The sequence below is a fragment of the Schistocerca piceifrons genome, chromosome 6, assembly GCF_021461385.2.
Source record: "Schistocerca piceifrons isolate TAMUIC-IGC-003096 chromosome 6, iqSchPice1.1, whole genome shotgun sequence".
Classification (NCBI taxonomy): domain Eukaryota; kingdom Metazoa; phylum Arthropoda; class Insecta; order Orthoptera; family Acrididae; genus Schistocerca; species Schistocerca piceifrons.
Genome location: NC_060143.1, coordinates 266,187,806 through 266,214,227, shown reverse-complemented (window position 1 = coordinate 266,214,227; position 26,422 = coordinate 266,187,806).

Genomic DNA, 26,422 nt, shown 5'->3' with positions numbered 1-26,422 from the left:
AATTATGCCTTCCCGAACGACGATATCACCCAGGGAATTCCACGAAAACATTCTTCAGACGATAACGCTCCCTCCTCCGGCCTGGACCCTTCCGACAAATACTGCAGGGTGACTGTCATCTGTCCGATGGGGCAAAAAACGTAATTCATCTGATAGTGCCACCTGTCGCTACTCGGCGAACGTTCACTTGCGCTCTTGGCGTGCAAATTCCAGTCTTCGTCGTCTATGAACATCTCTCAGCCTGGGTATATGAACAAGGCGCCGAGTGCGGGAACCAGAGCGGAGCAAGCAACAACGGTTGTGAAGGGTCGTTGAGGAGACACTGTTGGTAAGCCTCTTGATTCACCTGAACGGTCAGTTGTTCAACAGTTGCACGCCTATTCGCCCGTACACATCTCCAAAGCCGTCGTTCAAGCTTGTCGTCTATGAAACTTCCTGGCAGATTAAAACTGTGTGCCGGACCGAGACTCGAACTCGGGACCTTTGCCTTTCGCGGGCAAGTGCTCTACCAACTGAGCTACCCAAGCACGACTCACGCCCCGTCCTCACAGCTTTACTTCTGCCAGTCCGGCACACTGTTTAAATCTGCCAGGAAGTTTCATATCAGCGCACACTCCGCTGCAGAGTGAAAATCTCATTTTGTCGTGTATGGTTGGTGATGCTCAACAGTTGCCTAGGGCCGCTTTCAGATTGTGCCATTGTGTCGTGCACGGTATCCCCTAACCATGGCAGCTCGCGAACTGTTTACAAACTTAGCCGTTCCGGAAAAGCTTCACGTTTGGGCCGAAAGTACTGATCGTGGCCCTTTAGGCGTCAGATACATCGCTCCGTTTCCGCGTTATAACAGCTGCACTGTTTTCTGCATCCTCTTAACACGCTATGCATAACCTCCACTGCTATTGCTGCCTCCTTTCACATGTTAATGGTTATTGATGGTGTTCACATAACGTGGATGGGTGGTGTAGTACTATAACAAAACAATTAAACTTCTAATGCAATGTACCATATATCGTACCTTCCCATCGGTAGTGTGGTAGGCCACAAATTCTGTGCCCGTACAGCCAGCAGTCATTATAAAGTTCCGTCCCTGAATGTGAATGGAGATCGAAAGTAAGCTTCAATAGATACGGTACTGCAAGCACTCTGTAACACGAATTTATATATACGGGGTGTTCAAAAAGTCTCTCCGCAGTGCCGTATGATTGTTAGCGGCGCGTGACGTGTGCTGCAGTGAATATACCAAAATGAAACTCAGCGAAATACTAGATATTAATTTATTGAATATTCATTTTTACTTACACATTTTCACATTAAATGTTGAAAATATCCCGTACATGAAGGGAAGTAACCCAGGCAGGCGAACAGTCATACGGCACGGGCGGCTAACAATCATACGGCACTGCGGAGAGACTTTTTGAACACCCCGTCTTAGTAACAAATTCGTTTATATGTGATATTAAATTTTACTGAAACCTCTTGTGTTCCAATACCCATTCGGAGATACAATGCAGTGTACGGTATATAAGTTGGTAGCTGTTATTCGCAGTTGCGCTAGCGTATCGGTCTTTACGTGCTGATGAGGAAGTAAGTTAGTAATTAATAAATATCTGGATATATACTAGTGTAGATAGGGATCATATTGATACGCAGCCTCACTAAAAGTCCCACACGTTCTATATGTAAAGCCACGACCTGCGTCTGTTCACCGTACAGCACTTAATGGCATTTTTTGCGTCTCACAGTCAGAAGTTATTGGAGAAGCGTGAGTTTCAACGTCTAAAATGCGACTGGCTTGAGACTGTACTAATTTCTCTCAAGCTCTGAAGGTAACATGGCACTTTTCATCAAAGTTCCGGCGGACATGTGATTGCTACGAGGTTTGTTGGGTTCGAGTAATTTTCGCAGCTCGAGCTCTCTTAGCAGTATGCGCTACACCAGACTTATCCTTAACAACCATGTCGCAAAATGAGCAATATTAATAATATGTCGCTTAAGATTATTCCCCCATTAAAGTTTAACATATGGTTCTCGGCTTTGCCGTAGGATTTTATTACTGTATCTCCACACTCTTTCGCCGTAACAGCTGTCCAGATTGGCCAGTCAGAGTAGCAGTTGTTAATTTCAGAAACCGCGCGCCCGAGTAAACATGGGATTCGCACTGTCACGGCATAATCTATAAACACTGAGAGTCGCCGACCTCCGCAGAAGCGTCATCTGCATCGTAGTCACACATACCATTTTAAAAATGTTAGGTATACTAAAAAAAACAACTTTCCAATGTAGCCTATGTCGTTCTCCGTGGTTCAAGTGTTGACGATTGTATGAGCATTGTATTCACTTCCTTGGATCATAGTGCCTAGAATTTATTTACGAATAAAAGTATTTTCACAAATATGGTAATGTCACACTCTAATAAATATAGTCACAACACTCTCTGATGGAAAAGTTGTTACCGTTTGACAGCTGAAGTGACGCTAGCGCTCCATCCGGTAAGATAGATAACAGTAACATGCGTTGTTATTATAATGTTTGTTTTCGATTACTTTCAACTTAATTAACGGAATAGTTGCTATATTTTTGCGTTTCATGTGATAGTAAGTTACCAAGAGACATGAATTATCCTGAAATAAGTGTAAAAATAGCCGTATCACACTGATTCATTTACATAATCTACAACTTTTTCATGAAGAAACATTTTCGACCATGTCTACATTTGCACCTCATTATGCTGGAAACAAAATAACATAAGCACATTTCATGCATGACAAGCATATTTTTTGTTGATGTCTGTTGTTATTATCATACTCACGTACCTTGACACCCATCAATTATTTTTCATGCAGTACAATGATTCGCCCTTTCTTAATTTCACTGGGCTTCCTAATACACGAATATTTTTGGAAATGCAATTACTTTTGCTTAGAGAGCGATTGTGTTGAAAATTATTGCTGTTTGTGGCCGAGATTTAGCAATAATTGTGGAAATTGTTGCTCCTGTGTTGGGAAACAGTTTTATTGGTTTTGAGTATTTATTATCAAGTCCGTGTGGTTTTCGCTTTAGCTACAGTTGTGGTGGCTAATTTGGTACGTTAAGTAACGTAGAAATTTCATTGTATATACACTATGTGATCAAAAGTATACGGACATCCCCAAAACATACGTTTTTCACATTGGGTGCATTGCAATGCCACCTACTCCATATCAGCGACCTCAGTAGTCATTAGACATCCTGAGAGAGCAGAATGGGGCGTTCCGCGGAACTCACGGACTTCGAACGTGGTTGGGTTGTTTTGGGGAAGGAGACCAGAAAGCGAGGTCGTCGGTCTCATGGAATTAGGGAAGGAAGTCGGCCGCGCCCTTTCCAAGCAACCATCCCGGCATTTGCCTGGAGCGATTTAGGAAAATCACGGAAAACCTAAATCAGGATGGCCGGACGCGGGATTGAACCGTCGTCCTCCCGAATGCGAGTCCAGTGTCTAAAAACTGCGCTACCTCGCTCGGTTTCGAACGTGGTCAAGTAAATGGGTATCACTTGTATCATACGTCTGTAAGCGACATTTCCACACTCCTAAGCATCCCTAGTTCCACGGTAGATACGTGAAGGGACGCGTACAGCACAAAAGTGTACAGGCCGACTTCGTCTGTTGACTGACAGAGACCGCCGACAGTTGAAAAGGATCGTAATGTGTAATAGGTAGACATCTATCCAGACCATCACCCAGGAATTCCAACTGCATCAGGATCCACTGCAAGTACTATGACAGTTAGGCGGGAGGTGAGAAAACTTGGATTTCATGGTCGAGCGGCTGCTCATAAGCCACACATCAAGCCGGTAAATGCCAAACGACGCCTCGCTTGGTGCAAGGAGTGTAAACATTGGACGTTTGAACAGTGGAAAACGTTGTGTGGAGTGACGAATCACGTACACAATGTGGCGATCAGATGGCGGTGGTGTTACGGAGTGGTCGTGTTTTTCATGGAAGGGGCTTGCACCCCTTGTTGTTTTGCGTGGCACTATCACAACACAGGCCTACATTGATGTTTTAACCACCTTGTAAGTGTGCTGTCATTTCGCTGGTTTAGTTGAGGAGTATGTATGCGGGCAGCCGTGTCTAGACAGTCGAGCGCGGGACACGGAACTGATACGTTGTGTAGTGTGTAGCTCTGCATGTGAGAGGCATTGTTAGTATGGAAGTTGGGGTGTTGCTAAAAGTGCTATTATAGTAAAGTGATGATATGGAAATGGTTCAGAGGAAAGTGCGTCAAGAAGTAATTAAAAATAAGCACTACCGTCAATAACGTATTTATCTATCCTCTCGTTGCGTGTCACACAACATCGACCATCCGCGCCGTGTTCGGTCTCCCGGAATGAACCGGTGTGAATCAGTAAAAATTAGTTACCATATAAGAGTGCAGTTAAGTGCCAGTGTCTTGTAGCGAGCGTGAGGACGTGCGTTCGGTCATCGCGTTCCGCATTTATCAATAGCCGCGCCCTGACGGTTCCGCGCACGCTCGTACAGCTGAGAACTGAACTGAAAAATTTAGCTTTACGAACAGTGTTACATCATTACTAGTGTCAAGGAGGACTATTGCCAGTTATCTGTATGTGTGACGAGCGTAAGAACTTTCGTTCGATCATTCGACTTCCGCATCATCAACAATCACCCGCGTCGTGTCGGTTACGCGTACGCTCGTCCGAATGATATTTTGGACTATTAATCATCAAGATTGTTAATTGGAATAAACATTTACGACTTAGAATATAAACAGTGCAACCTGTGATTCCTTATCGTCTCAGAATATAGATGTCCATACCAGACGTAGGACAGTGTTGTGCTTGACGCTGAGTGGCTCCCCTAAACCCGCTTGCATATTTCGATAGATAATTTCAGGCAAGCCAGCGGCATTGTGGAGCAGAACAGTACGACCGCCGCGGCATTATCAGGTACGTAGTGTGGACGGGGCACACGGTCGAAAGGACAAACAGTTTAAAAAGTACCCCCCCACCCATTTGTACTCGCGGGTGTGTTACAACCTTCTTGCTTCCTACTGTTGAAGAGGGATTCTGGGATGGCGGTTGCATCTCTCAACACGATCGTGCACCTGTTCATAATGCACGGCCTGTGCGGAGTGGTTACACAACAATAACATCCTTGTAAAGGACTGGCCTGCACAGAGTCCTCACCTGAATTCTACAGAACACCTTTGGCATGTTTTGGAACGCCAACTTCTTGCCAGGCCTCACCGACCGACATCGATACCACTCCTCAGTGCAGCACTCCGTGGACGATGGTCTGCCATGCCCGAAGAAACCTTCCAGCACCTGACTGAACGTGTGCCTGCGAGAGTGGAAACTGTCATCGAGGCTAAGGGTGGGCCAACACCATATTGAATTCTTGCAGTACCGATGGAGGGCGCCACGAACTTGTATGTCATATTCAACCAGGTGTCCGGATATTTTTCATCACATAGCTGTAGGTCTCCTACGTTCTAGATTCACTGATTTGGCTGAGAGTGTAGCGAAGAAAATTATACTCTGTTGGGTAGATATACTTCGTCTTTCTGTAAAAGGTCATGTCTTCTCTTTTTTTCCTAGCATATTTTTTGTTATTCAGAGAATATGACATTGTTGAATAAATAAATAAATATGAACAGTTCTGTGAGCACTGTTTCATATGTCCCAGTGTCCTTATAAAACTAAATAATTACAAATTTGGTGCAACTTTTCAGTTATTGTCTATTTTTGCGGCACTGTTGTAAAAAATATGTTAAAAAACAATGTAAACTTTAGTATTCGTACTCATCCGATATCGCAGTTGGAAATGTCGCTTTCTGGCCACATGAAGAGCTGCTGCCCGGGGTGGGGTGGGGGCGGTAATAAAAACGAGTAAGAGTGTCGCAACTGTTATGTTAGACTGTGGTAAATTTCATAAATGAAAGTGTAAATAGTCTTTCGAAGAGCAAATATTTTCCCTTATCGGCGTAAAAACCTTCGAATCAAGAAATATTTTGTGCAGCATGCAATCTAAAGCATCTGTGATATATTTCGTAGTTCAAGCTAATATCATATCAAATTTCAGTGGAATAGTTTCAGCAGTTTAGACGTCAAAAATCATCAGGCATAGTTACTTTCGCATCTTTAATATTAATAGAGGTTTCTGGTTCCCTTTCTCACTGTATCAGCATCCGATGGCGTTGCTGCTATTGACTCAGTGTGGCGAAAGATCGAGCAATCGTTACAGGCGGCGCTGTCTGCCATGACGAGTGTTGGATCAGAGCTCCAACAGCACCACGCATATCCCAGCAATTCACCCAGCGCAACTTGGTGATGCAGAAATCCTCATGGTAGTCACAGAAAATACGATTTGTTGACAATCGGCAGACCGCTGCGTATAGTGAAAAGCCCTTTGTATCAGGAAAAATTCGAACACAAGGTCTCCAAAACGCTGTGAGTGGAGGTACATGGCTTACGCGGCTGTTAGTCTCTCTATTGTATTTTTTGCTCCCAAACAAGTCGTCGCTCAGAACGCTGTAACGTTCAGTGTTGGTTCAGTAGCCGTTTCTAGTGGAGCTCCCGGCATTTGCCACCGCCAAGAGCAAATTTCGAGTAGTTACTCAGCTCTTGAGAGCAAAAGGATATGAAATTCAATCGACGTACGTGCAGGGAGAGCCCTTCATGGATGTCAAAAATTCCATCTCGTGTGTTTACAACTGGTCAGACTAACATTCAGTAGGAAGAAAGAAGCGTGAGTTCGCAAATTTGCGACGATATAATAGCGAAGATTGATGCACAAAAATCAGAGTATCACTCGTGACTATCTCTGTGTTTCAGTTTATGTGTATAACGGAACCTAGATACACTTCATAGCTGTGACTTCACGGCAGTCTCCCAAGTGGAGGCTTTTCTTTTCGACCAAATGCAAATATTCATAGTATGCTGGCTACTGGTAGCAACTGAGTTGTACTGTCGAAGTGGGGGGAGGGGGGTGGGAACTGATGGCTGCTAGAAGCATGGTAAATTCTTCCAGTTCTTAGGAGACCTGTAAGCAACTCCTGTGGTCTGCTGAGGAACAGGAAGCTGAGTATTGGTGCTCGCCCTCTTCACGTCAACAGTAGTCTCACAGTGCCCATCAAACTGTCGAGCTCTTGCAACAGTTTCGGCGGGACATCACCACCCACCAATCCCAAACTACGTACTTGGTGCCATTTATTTCCTCTGCCGAAGGGACGACGACGAGTTGTAATATTTGGTTCATTCATTCTCAACGAAATGGCGGAACACTGATGTGATATGGGTATACAAAAACTATCCTTCCATGTACAAAAGTGTATCGATCGTAACAACATTTATGTGGAAAATTGAGTTAATTATTGTTCATTAACGTTACCATTTATATTAAACATGCCGTCATAACTTAAGATCACCAACATACATCTCGTGCCACCATCTTAACGACCGTTCTGTTTAATCATAGTGAAGTCATTTTTGTGCTGACATCGAAAGCATGGTCTGCAACCATTTTGTGACTCTGATGCTTTTCAGTTCATCCGGTGGGAAGTTAAAATCCATATCCATCTAAAGTACAGCTTCTTTTCCTCATGTGAAGGTGGTCAATACAACCGAAACCAGCAGAAGGTAAAGAATAAATTTGCATCGCCGTTGGCAAACATGCAATAGTTCAAGTTTCTGACGGCTGTAGCGAGTAATCTTATTAAAATTTTGAATGTTAGTCTTATATCGAAGCAGTGATTAATGTACTTGTTACTTTTTCACGGAATAAAGGAACAGAATGAGTTAAATCATATTTCTTTTGGACTTTAACGAAGACTAAGTAAGGACTCAAGATACCCGAAATAGTTTGTCTCTAGAACAGCTGACATTAGAAAAGAAGGAAGGAACGAAAAATTCTGAGTAATGGCAGAATAAAGAGTACGACGTTGTGCTGTAAAGTACTGCCTTCGAATTCCTTGGAAAACTGTTAAAGTTTTTTAAATGAAACAAAAAATGATTGACTTTCTACATCTTTATTCTACACGTCTACATATTTTTTTCTCAACATAGTCATCCTGGCGATGAATACATTTCTGCCAACGAGAGGACAGTTTATTGATACTGTCACCTTAGAACGATTGAGTAAGTTGACGCAGCTACACCCACATTTCTGCTTGTACTGCTTCATCACTGTCAAAGTGTAATCCTCGAAGGTATTCTTTATGTTTTGGGTAGGCATGAAAGTCAGATGGTGCCAAGTCGTGGCAGTATCGAGAATACTCGGTAACAGTGATACAAGGCGTCGGTTGGTTGTACATGCCACAGTATTCGTGTGTGGCCCTGCATTGTCGTGCTAAAGGTGCTCCATGTGTGACTGAACTCTTCGAATTCGAAACTCAATTACAGCACGCTGTTGGTCACACGCCGGCATACTTCGTTACACACCGACATGAAAACAAAAATGTAGAATATTTATATCGTTTGTTTTATTTAAAAATCCTTAACAGTTTTCACATAATAGTTTTTGACGTATTATTTTTCAACACGCTCTCATGTGTGCTACCCTAAACGAGAGAACATCTTTCAAAAGTGTTGCAAATGAATGGGCGGGGTCGGTCTTCACAGATTTCGCAAAACGTCCGACACTGCAACACATATCGACTCAATATGAGTGGCCTCTTCTTAAGTATGCCATTTGCTCCAAGTCTTTTTATCACATAGAATAAAATATGTTATCTTCGATGACAAAATAATGTAGGCGTGTAGCAATCGAGTGCTGGCATAATACGAGTGCTAATGGATTCAGTATACGTAACAGTTCATTGGGTAGGATCGGTAACAGTCTGCTATTTTCCATTAAAATGTTATTTTCTACCGCAAGGGAAGGCGTTGTAGAGAAATGTGGAAAGCTTTAAACATTTCCAATTTATTGAGAAATCGATCTCTTTAAACCTGAATAAGTGTAAGAAATTGCCCGTAACAAAAAGGAAAGGTTCGATAAAAACTACAAAATTAGTGGCAACCGTCTGGAGTATTTCGCACTGTTTGAGTAAACAGCGGCAGTACTACGAAGCTATTCGAAAACAGATGAGGACTTCACATTAACAGTAACAATGGCGAGTGTACTGTCTCAAGGTTAACAGTTCTCAACAAAGAAACGTGACAAAGGCCATCGATAGAACCAGCGGAAAAGAGTTCTAGTACGATCGTAATTGATCAGCGCAGTCGTAACATAAAAGTAACAGATTTACGCAGGAAATTTCAAAGTAAATATCTGAAAAATGACTACTTTGTATTTGCGAAGCTCTGTTGGCCAAATTTAGAGAGCTGGTAGTAGAAGAACGGCTACATTGTCGCCATATGAAAGAGGAATGCGGAGCATACGAACACAAGTAGAGAACCCAGATAACCCTGACGTCCTTCTGGAAGGACGACGTCAGTCACTGTTGAAATTATTTATTTTTGTGAATAACGCATTGTTGCAATGGACTGTGATGCATTGTTATATGAAGTAGGCAGAGCCAGTTGCGCGCTGCGACAGTCAGTTTGACGGTGCAGTTCATAGTGAGTGAGAAACTGTGTCTTGAAGATAGGGCCGATTTTACCATGGATGAACTGACTGACCTTGTCATCGATGGGTATGTATATTTTCTTTCATATTGTGTCAATAATTCTGAAACTTGTCATATAATATCTTAAAAAATTAACCTATATTATTTATGGGTTTATATTACGATTGAAAGTTTTCGTCAGTTGTAATTCAATTATGTTTTCAACCGTCCTTCCAGAAGGACGTCAGGGTAATATGTTGTCATTTTGTATTCACAGAAAACGATGTACACTGATGGAACTTTTGGACATGTTAGAATCAAAAGACGAGGAAATACCTAATACTGGTGTGAATGCAACATTACACCCTCCTCTAAATTCAACTGATGACGTAGCAGATGAAGATTCTGGTGCTGAAGAAAATCCAAGTGTAGATAAATTACCAGCAAGTCAGCTCAATGCTACAGCGCTTTGTGATTTGGCCACTTTTACCAATGGTAATGCTGTGAATGCAACAAGGAAACAATCCTTCACCTCTGATGTTGTTCCAGGACCCTCCAGCAGTACAAAAACAGCAACAACCACAAACAAACCAGCAAGGCTATCGAAGAATAAAGTTCTAAACCTCAAGAAATATAACTGGAAAAGTGGTGAAATTGTTAATCCAACACCTGTATGGTCTCTAATGTTCACAGTTGGAATGAAGAAAGGGCGAACACCGCTTGAATATTTCCAACAGGTTTTTGATAACGAAGTCCTTCTAATGATGGTTACATACACAAATCAGTACGCAGCCAAGAGAAATAGACTAGGTGATTGTTCAGAAGATGATATGTTGGTGTTTATTGCAATACTTCTGCTAAGTGGATATGTGACAGTGTCACGCAGAAAGATGTACTGGCAATCAGATAAAGACAGTCACAACGACCTTGTAACAAATGCCATGTCCAGAGATCGATTTGACTTCATCTTTTCCAATTTGCATGTATGCAACAATGACAATTTAGATAAATCACAACATTTTGGGAAAATCCGCCCATTACTGTGTATGCTGAATGATAGATTCAAACAATTTGCGCCTCACGTGCGGCATCATTCTGTCGATGAATCGATGGTCCCATACTTCGGAAGTCACGGGTGCAAACAATTCATAAAGGGAAACCAATCCGATACGGATTCAAATTTTGGTGTGGAGGCACAAGTGATGGATATATTATTTGGCTCGAACCCTACCAAGGAGCTGGCACGTGCAGTAAGGATTATGAAACGAAAGGTATGGGGTACAGTGTGGTAATGACTTATGTTGACCAGTTGCTTCCACATGTTCCATATCGAATATACTTTGATAACCTCTTCACCAGCGTTGAACTACTACATGACCTAAAAGAGATGGGCGTGGAAGCAACAGGAACAATAAGAGGAAACAGAGTTAAGATTTGTACTCTTATCACCTGTAGAAAAAATGATAAAAGAAAATAGAGGATCATATGAAGTTTGTTCTGACTCAGTATCCAGAATTTCCATTGTACGTTGGAATGATAACAGTGTTGTTACTGTAGCCACCAACTTTGACAGAGTGCAACCACTACGCTCTGTAGCAAGATTTTCCAGGGAACAAAAGAAAAGGATTAGCGTGCCTCAACCTAACTTATTACACTCCCACAATACTCCTATGGGAGGCATAGATCGAGCTGACCAAAATGTATCCCTATATAGATGCTCTATAAGAGGGAAAAAGTGGTATTTCCCGATCATTGCACATTTAATAGACATTGCAGAGCAAAATGCCTGGGATCTTTACAAGCACAACAAAGAACCCTTACATCATCTGACATTTCGTCATCGAATTGTCACTGCAATTCTTGAAAGTCACAAAAGAGTCACTACCAGCAGAGGACGTCCTAGTAAGAGGGCAAAACTAGATTCTAGATTTGATGGAAGACAACATTATGTTGCTGAATTACCAACGGATGAGGTAACAAAAAAAAGGGGGAAATGAAATGTCGAAGTTGCCACCAAAAAACTACTACTATGTGCGTAAAATGTGATGAACCACTTCATGTTTGTTGCTTTTTGTCTTATCATACTAGTGCATAAAATTTGTGAATAGGTTATTTTCTTTGTTTTTTGTATTTATTAGCTGTTTTAGCCTATAATTCAAATTTAATTATGTTTATTTGAAAGTATAAAAACCGAAACAAGTTAATTGCACAATGTCATATACTTTAAAAACATGTTCCCTTATTGTCCTGACGTCCTTCTGGAAGGACGCCCATTTTTGGAAATATTAAATAAAAATAAATACTCAAAATTGTTTTTACTTTCTTTCTTACAACCTTGTGAATGAATGTAGATAAGATATAAATCAATTTTGAAAAAAAAAATTCAGGACTGTCTGGGTTAATACTCTTCCCGATCGATACTCAGGTCGTATATGACAAGAAGTACCCTCCTTCACGCACTGCTCACTGGCTTGTGGGGTGCGAAAGTACATTTTGGTTGAGTGGACAACACGAAAAGCCTCGATCAGCACAAAGAGCTATTATCTGTAAGGAAGTTCAGTAGCGAAGAATTTAAAGGGATCGCTTATCGATTCCCTTGTCGTTACGGTCTTATGCAGTTTAGCAGATTTACATGGCAGAGATCAAAATCCTACGAATATCAACTACTGTCAACCGTTCTAATTATTCAGCGTATTTCGGCCGTTAACGCACCGCCAGGAGCTATGAGCAGTTTTTATAAAATGATAGGCACGACAAAAGCCGTTTAATGACATTCCGATGGCTCCATGCGTTCCACCCGCTGTCTAGTTTATTTGAATTGCAGAGCTGCTTTTATTATTAGCTTCGATTTATTCCATTTGTTGTTTGACAATTGAGAGAGATAATTCAATTCACTCAGAGTATTTACGCGTCGCCGTGTGCGTGCGCGCCAGATCGCCATTATGCATCTGAAAGCGAATTCCTCTCAGATGCCGCTATATATTGTCAGTTATCTTTCCTGTCTCCAACCCAAATCTCAGCTAAACAGACACGGCTCACTGAAACCCGAAATCCAATTTAACGGATCGATATTGGCTTCACCAGGCAAACGGAAGAAGCGGAAGATACGTATTTTATTAGTAAGCGCTGGCCAATTGCGTCCGTTTTTGGGTTTCATGTTTTACCTTTGTACATAAAGGAGTATGTCACTAAACATATGAACAGTGAATAATGTTTCTGCACTATGACATGCATGCACACTTCCAAAGACAAAGAAAGAGACTTTTGTAAAAACAAAAAGCTATTGCCCGGCCTGCGTTGCATTCCCTCTGTCATTTGTTTCGTAATTTATTGCAAGTAGATACGTATAAACGGATCCTACTTCAGTGTAAAAAATAAAATCATTGCGTTATATCTATATCAGTTTATTCAAGTGCTTTGGGATACGCAATATCTTTGGTCTTTCCATCTTGTGCAGAATCAAATTTATGTGTGTCCCACTTGTCACCATGCAACATTTAATGTAAAAAGCATGTATTTTTCCAGATTTAATCCACACACTTTAAGTGATTTTGTGCTTTGCTGATTCTCACTGAGAATGCTAAGCGAACGGGGAACTGTAACCGTTCGAAATGGAATGGCAAGTCCCTGGGAACGGCAGGACATACGTGCTACAAGCAAATACTCCCAGTTTCATTAGCATCTCAGCATTGCTCCCTGGTTCCACTGCATAATAGAGGTGGATTAATTTTGCGGAAAAGAATTATTGGATAAATTCTAGTATCCGATTCCACTCGTCAGCATTGAGTAATGACGTCATACCTAAGCGAATAGACTACGTATAGCCAATCAATGGAAGTAACGGATCATACTCGTAATCAAACGAATGTAACCTACGATAAAATTTCAATCACGTTCAGGCAGTTATTTGTTTTTTCATGAATTATATCGAAACTGAAGATAGCGAAATAATTGAGAACAAGGATTAAAAAGAAATGTTCATGTCTGATAAGAAGTATTCTCGTAATTTATGCGAGGAGAAAATCTCATTACACTAAAACGCATCGTAAAGCCATATTATTATAAAATAGCATTCATTTTACAATTAATTATTGAATCTAAAGACAGAAGCGCAGGAAAGTTGGGAGTTTTGGGTGGGGAGAAGCTAAATTGTAAAAGAAAAACGGAAAAATGAAATGAATGACAACAAATACGAAATAGTAGCATAAAGTGCGGAGAAAGCGACACACTAAATTCGAAAAGAAAAGCCACTACATGAATAACGAATATCTTCAGAAAATAAAAAATTCTGGATTCCATAACTAGAATTATACTATACAGGTAAATTTCTGTTACAGATTCGGGCCGCTCCATGACTGATAGTAAATTAATTTTGCAGTTGTATGCACTCAAACGTAATAGCATTTCTACATTTGTAAGTGCTCTCTAAAACTACTGCGGCGTAAAAAAAAATTGGAATCGGTAACTAGAACTGACCGCCCATGTAGATCAATTGTAGTTACAGATTCGAAAATTAGTAACTTTTTTGCAGTACTTCAGAAAGGAATTACATGTGCATAATTCATACTAGCTTACATTTTAGTTCACACATGTGCTGAAAAAACAACCTAATTAACGAATCATCGAATGCCTTAATTGAAGGTCAATTGTAATTATTTATTCCTGCTATTCGATGGTTCATAATTTTGGACATATTTGCAGTAAATCTGTGAGCTATATTTTTGTAGGATTTTTATATCTCTTACTAATTTCAGAACTACTGCAAAAAACTAATAAATACTAGGTAAATTTTCTGAATTTATCTTTTTTTCATAGAGAGAGTAATATCATATGTAGCAATCCTGTAAGACTTTAACGCACACACTTGTTGTTGAAACGGTGTAAATAACGAACCATGGAATGGTTGGAATCGGTAACTAGAATTAACGTATGGTATATAGGTCAATTCCAGTTAACGATTCCATTATTTAGGCCCTACTTTTTGTCAATTTTCGTTACTTGCATACTAGTCCCGTTTGATTTAACAATTAGTATTAAAAGATAACACTATTTCACAATATTGTGACTCCATCGTGCACTATACTGTACTGGATTTAAAGGTTCTCTGTGCTTTTCTTACTCGCATAAATTACAATAGTAATTTATTTCAGACATGTATATTTCTCTTTTTCCGTTCTTACTTATTTTCGTTACTTTTAATTCTTGTCGATGTAATTTGTGGCTAACTAGTTAATCACGTTGAAAGGTGGCTACACTGAGTCACAGCGCCAGAGATCGCGCCAAAGAGTTTTATTCCGCCGCCTCCACTGGCGGTGCTTGTTCAGAAGTTGTGGTGGTTAGTGCTTTGCTGAGAGAATGTTGATAGCTGTATTATTTGAGGCCATGTCGTGTGCAGTTGTTTTGATGGGCTAGACAGCAGATGTTGTTCGAATGGAGATGTTGTTATGATCAGAGTATTTTTAGTCAATATATATATGAAGGTAAAAAACATTTTTTTTTTTAATTTCCTAACTAACAATGCCTCTTGGTCACAGGTTCAGTCAACAAAGCATCTGGCTTATGTTCATGTATTAGACTGTAATTCGGGTTTCTATGTGCAATTATAATATTTCAGTTTTCTTTAATTAATTCAGTGTAAATGGTATTTAAAATATCTTGTCTTATTGGGGAAGAACCGTGCCAGATGTGTACGTTGAATCACACTTCCACACACAGAACAGTTACCCTTGTGCTTTGTTGTTCGTAGTTGTTGTTTCGTAGCTTTTATAGTTGCTGGGGACTTAATTCATTAATTGTGTTAACGGAAGTTTCCTTTCATTCTTTGTTGTTATTCTATGCAGTCAGATTGCGTGCTAATACTAGTCAGGGCCAACCGGTTACGAGACTGCGTAACCGGACAGACAGCGACAAAAATTAAAAATATTTGCATTATATTTAATTAAGCCCCCATGCACGTGGCGACCACTGCTTAGGATCGTCCCTTGGAATTCTTTTGATAGTAAAAATAGCAGACAGTAGTATTGTTGTAGTAATTTGTAGTTTAGTAATTGTAGTCTATATTGCATGTGTAGATTTGATAATTGAACATTTGCAGTTGTCTTGTCATTTTTCTAATCGTATTTTTGCAGAATTTAATTTTTGATGTCTTGTATACGCGTTTGACAATTTTGTGCAATTATGAAGATTTCAATTGTTCGTTAATCGTGTTTAAGGGAAGCATTTCGTGTGAATGCTATTGTTGGTGATAAAATGTCATATTGTGTGTAATTTTCGTATATTGACGAGTTTTGTATGCATTGTAAATGATAACGCGATCGATGAAAAAGGCAAAAATGATGGATAGGGAGAATGACGAAAATGTTAACAAGGCGAAATCGCCAACGGAGGAGAACAGTATGATGAATAATGAATTAGAAAACAATTTAGTAAGTCGGGAAAATAGTCCGGAACCAGTTCAAAATTTTTCTCAATCAAAAAATTCACAGAATACGAGATTAACGATAGAAGATTCGGAAATAGTATCGAACACAGATAGCTTTACAGCTATGACGAAGGAAGCTGGTTTTGCGGGAAATGTTAGGGGTGAAAAGAATTTCGAACCAGTTAATATGGAGCAGTTGATGAGTGCAATATTAAATTTGGGATCTGAATTAAAAACAGTGGGATCACAATTAGGAACAATTAATACTGAGCTGGGAACAATGGAAACACGGTTAGACTCACAAATAGGAACAATTACAACAGAGATGGAAACAATGGAAACATGGTTAGACTCACGAATAGGGACATGTTTCAAAAATATGAAAGATGAACTAAAGAAAGAAATTAGAGAAGAAGTACAACCGATTTTGAATGCTCACAATAATAGATTAATTGCAATAGAAATTAGACAAAAGGAACAGGATAGAGAACAGGACGAAAGCGATCGCATGATGGTACTAAAATTTACAACGTGCACACGATAAGGAAGAAATATTTAAGAGAATCGAGGAATCCGTACCAAATGACAGAATAAATAACCTAACACAATAATATGAACAGTTAACTACTAACTGTGTCAATACTGAAACCCGAGTCGTGACACTTACGGAAGACGTAAATAAACAGAAAGAAAAAATAGGTGACTTATCGGAAAGAGTTGAGGAGATTTCAGATAAATTGACAAACCTTAGTTTAAATGGGGACAGAAATTCAGATGATACAGCTCCATTGCCATTTGCAGAAACCTAAGAGTACCAGAACATAAATAAACATGTTGAAAATCAGGGAAAATTTAATGAACGCGTGAAAAAGGAATTTGAGGCATTACAAAAGCAAGTCAAACAAATTGAAGGCGAAATCGTAGGAAAAGACAGGAAAGGAAATTTAGAATCACAGGTAGCAGAGGGGTTTGAAGAAAGTAATTTGTTTCATGTACGGGATGCAACAAGAGAGCGCCAGGCGCGTGAATTTAACAATAATCGTCATTGTGACTGGGACAGACGCGGTAGGTCTTTGTCGCCACGAGGCGAAAACTTTGACTATTAACACTTTTTGACTGTTCGGAAATTTAAGATCTTCCACAATTCTAAGAATGACATACATCCATGTCCATGGTTAGATCAATTTATGTACGCACTTCCACCAAATTGGCCACTAAGTCACAAACTGGAAATTATGTGTGGCTATTAAAGTCCTCAGGGGATTCACTACACTAAGTGAATATGTGCCCTAGCGTGCATAGGGCCCCGAGCTGTAGTGGTGCTATTTCCCTTTTCGTTTTCTGCACCGCTGCCTACTCTTTCACTATTCTTTGCATCTGTCAAAAACAACTCTTCGACTATCAATCTATCTGGAAAAGGAGTCGGTAAAGAATGACCGGATATGACTATTTTACCAAAAGTGATTTCGGAAATTACCGTTTGGACTTACTGGATCTTGAGCAGCATTCATTCGTGGTTTAAACGAAATTTTATCTGTTTATCTTCGTGACAATATTACTTCATATGTTGACGATATTCTTATTGCTAAACGTTCTTGGAGTGAGCATAACAAAATTTTGGATTCATTATTACATATTTTTGCCAGAGTTGGCATTAAAGTGAACTTGTAAAAATATGAATTTGGTCGTTCTCAGGTGAAATTTCTTGGTCATATTATTTCTACAGAAGGTATTCTTCCTGATACAGAGGAACTAGATGCTATTCGTAATTATGCTGTTCCTACTACAAAACGTGGTGTTCGTAGTTTCCTTGGTGTCTGTAACTTACTTAGACGCTTTGTTAAATTGGACGATTTGATCACACCTCGTTTATGTGAACTATCTGGAAAGAATTCTAATTGGTGTTGGGATGAGGAAGCTCAATCACAATTTGATCAACTTCGTGATGCTTTAGTTGCTGCTCCACTTCTTTCACATCCGGATTTATCTAAAGATTTTTGTTTGGCGACGGACTCATCATACAAAGGCCTCGGTGCACATTTATTTCAAGAGATAGAAGAAAACGGCGTTGTAGTAGAGAAAACTGTTGCATTTGGAAGTCGTGTTCTCTCTAAATCAGAAAAGAATTATTCGATTACGGAATTTGAAGCCTTGGCTGTTCTATGGGCTTTCACAAAATTTCGGACATTTTTGTTTGGCAGACATACTAAGGTTTACACCGATCATCGGGCTCTGGAATTTCTTATGCCAACAAAATTAACTCATGGAAGATTGTCACGATGGGCGCTGTATCTACAGGAATTTGAATTTAGTAATGTTTACATACAAGGTTCTTCAAATATTATTGCTGATGCTTTATGACGTGCACCTATGGGTTTGAAACAAAGTGCTGAAGAGGACTGCAATGAAAACAATTATTGTTTGATGTATATTCAAGGTGTTGCGTTTGAGAACTTTATTTCGTCTTCGCTCCAGGACATCGCTAAGGAGCAAAATAAGGATCCAATCTGGAAGGACATTAAGGAGAAGTGGAGGAGAAAGGAAAGCGTAGCGATTAGACAGTATTATTTAGTTCGCAATGATATTCTTTTTAAACGAAAATCGGTCGACAACTCTGTTTGGGTAGTTTGCATTCCTAATGAGTGGGTTAATAAATAGATTTGGTATGCACATTTCAGTTATGCACACTTTGGTCCCAGAAAATGCTTTCATAAATTACAAGAAAATTGCTACTTCAGTAATATGGAAAAACGTATTCGATCTGTTCTTGCCAAATGCAAATTATGTCAAAAGCCGCCAACTATTTCTCACAGAGCACCGTTGTTTCCTATCATTCCAGCGAAATTAAAGGACATGGCTGCAGTCGATTTGTTCGGTCCAGTGGTTCGTTCTGCTAATGGTTTTGCGTACATTTTAGTAGCAGTGGAATTGACATCAAAATATGTGTGATTTACGCCTTTACGCAAAGCAACAGCTCGTTCAGTATCTAATGCCTTCATCAAACATTTTCTTAAAGAAGTGGGTCATGTTGATAAGGTTATATAAGATAATGGATCGCAGTTTCGCTCTAAAATTTGGCTTCGAACTTTACGGCGTCGTAAGATTAAACCAACTTTCATTTCACTTTTTCACCCTCAATCTAACGCTTCAGAGAGATGGATGAAGGAAATCAATAAATTGTGTCGACTTTATTGTCATCAGAATCACAGGACGTGGGATCAGTATCTTCATATTTTTCAAAACATTATGAATGAATTCCCTAATTATTCAACTTCTTTACCGCCTATATTGATGTTAAAAAATAAAGCACCGACAAATCACATTTCTGAAATCGATCCTTTTCGGCCTTCACGGAAACTGCGGCATTCTGAAGTTGTCAACCAGGCTCTACAAAATATTGCATCTGCGGCTGCTAGAAGAGAGAAATCAGCTAAGCGTCCTGTCGTTTAAAAACTTTTTCAGTTGGTCAAAAGGTGTTAATTAAGTCTCATCGTTGGTCTCACAAAGGAAAAGGCTTGTGTCGCAAATTTTTTCTGTTTTATAACGGTCCATATAAAGTTCGCAAAATTATTCATGATAACACTGTCGAAGTAGAAACTCTTAAATCTCGGCGCTCTAAGGGAATACATCATATATCGAACGTAAAAATTGTTGTGGAATGACATACTTTTGAGAGACTAACAGTTACAAGTAAACATGCAGAGAATACAAGGATACCGCACCGTGTTCCGGCGGCAGCACATACTCAAAGCAACAGTCAAGTCTGCGCATCGCACAAGGCAGTCGTTGACCGCAAAGAATTACTTCCTACGTCACGCGTACCTACAGCTGATCGAGCGCTCAGTGCGAATGCACTGACAGCCGTAAACAAATACACAGTCTAATTTCTCTGATTAAATTCAGTATAAAACTATAGTGTCTTGTTATGTTATTAACGTTCAGTATTTTTCAGGATACGGTTGTATAAAATATTTAAGAACTTCAGGTAAATTCTGCGTGTGTCCGACGTTAAGAGGACTTGCTATCGAGAAATTTTCAGGAAGAATGTAATTTCGAAGAAGAAACTAATAAACTAAAAAGGTAACTATTAATTGAGCTTATTTTTCAGGTAACATATTTCCACTTAGGTACGTACTTTAGACGTAAATTTGCTGCTCGCGATTACGTGGTTTATACTTTGTGTTATCTGATTTTGACAATGTTTTATTACTGAACAGGGTTGTTACTTGTGTATATTATGCTTCGTTTGGCTGCTATGCTTTTCACTGATGTCACATTTTTTTTTACTATGTGCCTGCTGTGCTTATTTATTTAAATTATAATTGTCACCTGATTAGTTGTGCTGATATGGTTATGTATGTAAGTTAAACTTTGTGATTTATCTGCTTGCGCCTTCATGTTTACTTATTAAGATTACATATGAACATTTATTTGCTTATGCTGATATGATGCTAATGATCTGTTTATTATATAAGATACATATTTGCTGCTTTGCGTATGGACTGCATTTGCATTTTTAAACATTTCTGTTTGTTGTCATAACTACTCTTTAATTTGGTATATAGAAATGCTGATATACTGTGTACAAACATAGAGTTTAGGTCACACTATGGTATTAATCATAGATTGTTCGCTTGGCATCCACTTGTTGACATTCTGTTCTCCACTGGTATATTTACTCGCTATTGCGTGTTTTGCTTACGCTCAGTGCCTTATACTTTTAAGATAAGAAAATGAACTGCTATAATTCGACGAACGACATTAGTACAAGAAACTTCATTGAAGTCACATGAGCTGGAGGTTTTATGGAAGCTGTATAAACTTATGCTAATAGGAAGGATGCTAACGACATGACATACCAACACTAGGTTTAGACCATTGACAGTTATTACACTGCATTCTTCGTGAGCAACTGAAATAGCAAGTGACACTTGACACAAGAAATACTCCACATGTTTGCTTCTGTTTTGCCGACCTATCTCCTAAATATTATCTTACTTGTTTGTTGTGGCTTGCACTGACACCCATAAATATTATAGGTTTACTGATATTTGTGTATTTGTAATATTTAATATGACAATTATCTGATATCATTTGTGTGTTTATTATTATTTGTATGTTTAGTGTAAGAGCATTAATAATGATTTTGTAAAAGCAATTGTGTGTGCATTCAATCTGTTGTTCATGCCTGCACCTGTTCAACATTAATGGGTGCCACTTAGAAATGTTTAATTTCTGCTGATAAACTCTGATGAACTGTCTGATTAGTAATAGTGAATATTATGGACTGTTACCTGCACTTGATCAACATGATGGGTGACACTTGGAAATGTTTAATTTCTGCTGATAAACTCTGATGAACTGTGTGATTAGTGATAGTGAATATTCTGGACTGTTACCTGCACCTGTTCAACATTGCTGGTTGACACTGATGGAACTGTTTCTACTTAAATAATGTCACTTGTTGCTGTCTGCACCTGCTCAACATTGCTGGGTGCCACTGATGGAACTGCTTCTACTGACATACTGTCACTTGTTGGTGTCTGCACCCGTTCAACATTGCTGGATGCCACTGATAGAACTGCTTCTACTGACATAATGTCACTTGTTGCTGTCTGCACCTGCTCAACATTGCTGGGTGCCACTGTTGGAACTGCTCAAACAGTGATGAGATGTCACTTGTTGCTGTCTGCACCTGTCAACATTACTGGGTGTCACTAATGGAACTGCTTCTACTGAAATGATGTTACTTGTTGCTGTCTGCACCTGCTCAACATTGCTGGGTGCCACTGATGGAACTGTTTCTACTGACATAATGTCACTTGTTGGTGTCTGCACCTGCTCAACATTGCTGGGTGCCACTGATGGAACTGCTTCTATTGAAATGATGTCACTTGTTGGTGTCTGCACCTGCTCAACATTGCTGGATGCCACTGATGGAACTGCTTCTACTGACATAATGTCACTTGTTGGTGTCTGCACCTGTTCAACATTACTGGGTGCCACTGTTGGAGCTGTTTAAATACCGCTAATGAAATGTTATGAGACTGCTATTTGCACCTGTTGACCATTTCCGGGTGCTACTGTTGTAACTGTGAACCACTCTGAGGAGTCCTACTTGTTTATTGAACTATTGAAAGGATTTTATGTGAGTATTTGTATAAACTGATTTTTTTTGTGTATTTACTGTTTATGAAGTGTTATGAGACTCTTACCTACACCTATTCGTCATTGCTGGTGCCATTGATTGAATGATACCTGTGTAAACTATTATGTAAAATCACATGTATGCAAGCATTTGTATTCCTTACTGTATTTTATACATTAAGTTGTTGAAGGGTCAGTGCAAAGCCAAAATTTACCTAGTTACGTGATATTTACTTATTAATATTATCTTTTATTTTTGTCTGTATTTTTTTACGAATTTGGTGGTATTTTCACCACCAATGCTGGCAAAAATACCATCAAATTCTAGCCTGTGGAGGAAGGGCATATGAAAGGTGGCTACACTGAGTCACAGCGCCAGAGATCGCGCCAAAGAGTTTTATTCCGCCGCCTCCACTGGCAGTGCTTGTTCAGAAGTTGTGGTGGTTAGTGCTTTGCTGAGAGGATGTTGATAGCTTTATTATTTGAGGCCATGTCGTGTGCAGTTGTTTTGATGGGCTAGACAGCAGATGTTGTTCGAATGGAGATGTTGTTATGATCAGAGTATTTTTAGTCAAATATATGAAGGTAAAAAACATTTTTTTATTTTTTTTTAAATTTCCTAACTAACAATGCCTCTTGGTCACAGGTTCAGTCAACAAAGCATCTGGCTTGTGTTCATGTATTAGACTATAATTCGGGTTTCTATGTGCAATTATAGCATTTCAGTTTTATTTAATTAATTCAGTGTAAATGGTATTTAAAATATCTTGTCTTATTGAGGAAGAACCGTGCCAGATGTATACGTTGAATCACACTTCCACACACAGAACAGTTACCATTGTGTTTTGTTGTTCGTAGTTGTTGTTCCGTAGCTTTTATAGTTGCTGGGGACTTAATTCATTAATTGTGTTAACGGAAGTTTCCTTTCATTCATTGTTGTTATTCTATGCAGTCAGATTGCGTACTAATACTAGTCAGGGCTAACTGGTTACGAGACTGCGTAACCGGACAGACAGCGACAAAAATTAAATATATTTGCATTATATTTAATTAAGCCCCCAAGCAATGTGAACTATGTAATATTATCATATGCCACATTCGTTTGTCTACGAATATGATCAGTTGCTTTCAGAGTTTGCCACTATGTAGCGTCTCTGCCTTAGGTATGACGTCATTGCTCAAAGCCGACGAGTGGAATCGGACACTGGATTCCACCCGAATTATTAGTGCCCCGATTCTGAGTGACAATGTATGCGGTTGGACATGAAGAAGATCCAACGAACTCAAAATGCCAAATGGATTGTTTGAAATACCGTCCACATTCACGACACTGTCGATCCATTTGTAGGAGACAGAATCGCCCGCATTGTTTTTATGGATGGTGAAGCTTACTGCTCCGACGTCGGTGTTTCTTGCTCCCAAAATACCACGTTAGAAACGCCATTTACGAATTTTTCAATAACGAGAAATGGAGCATAGTCTTTCTCGCAGTTTGTTTCAACGGAAAGCCAGTACATTTTTGCTGGGAAAGATACGTGCCTGCAACCATTTTTCAGGCACTGCCGATCATTTTGCCACAGGCGCTCGTAAACTGGGCCATAACTTTTTGGGATAATGCGTCTATAACAGACAGACAAACATTCATTCTTATACAAATAAGGAAGGGCCACATAAAATGGCTCATAACTATCTGGTCAATGTTCTTCTATTTCCTAGCCTTATATTGTATCTGCACCAGTGCGCCTTGTTATTTCGGTTCGGGGTTATCATTGCCAGTTTTTGGGGGTGGCAGGATGCCTCCTCCATATTCCAACTCATCCAACCCCCTCCCCCCTCTCAAAAAAATCTCTGCTTCATCTGGTATGGAAGTCTGAGATAATATTCAAAATATCTACGAATCGTGTAATCGCGTAGTACAGTGGTTATCAACCTGGGGCAATTAAAAGCTGAGGGGTTAAATGAAATTTTCTGAGGAGTAAAAACTAAATTATTCGATTCTGTTTCAGTCATTAAACTAAATTATTTTCAAAAGGTCATTATTTTGTAAGATTCTACTACTGGTAATATAAGTTATCAATAATTGTTTTTTCTCAATTAGTAGCAACAATGCGGTGGAGGTTGCTGATTCCTCACATACTCCACCACACATATATGTTGAGCTGATGGTAAAATTGAGACATGTAGGTAATGAATATTAAATATCTCAAGAAAATGCCTTGTCGAAGTTGCTTATAGTACCTGCAGTAGTCCAGAAATTGCTTCATTACTCGCTTCAATACTGGTAAATGAATTAATTGACAGCACATCACAGCAGTAACTACGTAATGGCTCTCTATAGTGCTGTAAACAGTTTTATTATTATTACTATCGTTACATTATTATTACTACTCGTGCCCCACTGAAGACTCCTAACTAAGGTACGAGCATGTGAGATTTTTCCCAAGTATGTGAGTGGCTCGAAGACTTCTTAAGTAAAAGAACCCAGTACGTGGTCCTCGATGGTGAGTGTTCACCGGAAGTGAGGGTATCATCTGGAGTGCCCCAGGGAAGTGTGGTAGGTCCGCTGTTGTTTTCTATCTACATAAATGATCTTTTGGATAGGGTGGATAGCAACGTGCGGTTGTTTGCTGATGATGGTATGGTGTACGGGAAGGCGCCGTCGTTGACTGACTGTAGGAGGATACAAGATGACTAGGACAGGATTTGTGATTGGTGTAAAGAATGGCAGCTAACTCTAAATATAAATAAATGTAAATTAATGCAGATGAACAGGATAAAGAATCCCGTAATGTTTGAATACTCCATTAGTAGTGTAGCACTTGACACAGTCACGTCGATTATAATATTTGGGCCTAACATTGCAGAGCAATATTAAGTGGGACAAGCATGTAATGGCAGTTGTGGGAAGGCGCATAGTCGTCTTCGGTTCATTGGTAGAATTTTGGGAAGATATGGTTCATCTGTAAAGGTGAACGCTTATAAAACACTAATACGACCTATTCTTGAGTACTGCTCGAGCGTTTGGGATCCCCGTCTGGTCGGATTGAGGGAGATCACAGAAGCAATTCAGAGGCGGGCTGCTAGATCTGTTACTGGTAGGTTTGATCACCACGCGAGTGTTACGGAAATGCTTCAGGAACTCGGGTGGGAGTCTCTAGAGGAAAGGAGGCGTTCGTTTCGTGAATCGCTACTGAGGAAATTTAGAGAACCAGCATTTGAGGCTGACTACAGTACAATTTTACTACCGCCAACTTACATTTCGCGGAAAGACCACAAAGATAGATTAGGGCTCGTACAGAGGCATATAGGCTGAAACACGTATGTAACGCAGCAGCGATGGCGAGGCATTGCAGCGTCTCTGACCAGAGAGTATGCGCTTGACCGCGCGAGTGTTGCGAGCAGTTCGCGAGTAGTAGTCGTGCAGTGCAGTACGCTAGTTGTCGTCATGCAGAGCGATCGGTCAGTAGTAGCAGCCCAGTGCGGTTGTGTGATGTAGGCGGTCGGCAACACTGGTCAAGATGCTGAAAGAGGTATACTGTTAATTAATATAATCATTAGATAATGTAAAATTTATTTATTGTAATCAGTCTCCAACAAGTCCCCCAATAATAATTTTGATTTCAAAAGCATTTTTTCAAAAATTTAATTTTTTATTGAACTAAAGATTTCGTTGCACTTCCCATTTCATTCCACTTCTTTTGAAGAAAAATTTCAGTAAAATCACAGAAAAAAGGAATATTATTATTTGCAATGCAGTTCCTCCAAGCCGTGCGCACGAATAAGAGCAGAAATTTGACTACCAGTTACAATGAGGTAAGACTTTAATTCTGATTGTTTTACACAGGGCCAAAGACCGATATTTCGGTTTAATTGAATTTTTTTATCACTGAATTGACCTTAATTTTTTGTGAAGAACTTATATTTGAGTCAGATAGCTAATTTTTGTTTAATTGTCATTGTCAGTACATTTCATTGCAGGGAGGTTATTCTTGGCTCCTATTCATTTATTATTTCTTTCTTTTAAATTTCAGTGGAGAGTTTACACTTAGCGCAATGTCCATTAGGATTTCTAAATAATATTGTCTTTTCTTTCGGTGGGGAGGTTACACTTGGCGACACCCAGTCCAGGATCGTATTTCGTTGAGAATCTTTTGAAAAACAGTCAGATATATGCTCTTATTTGCTTAGATATAATTAGGATTTGGCGCTACGCTTTTACTAATCTTGTGACTTTCTTTCTACAGGTCAACGGCAATTCGTTGCTCTGTTGTATTTGTTTGTTGCCTTTCTGTATTTGTGCTTATTTCTTTTG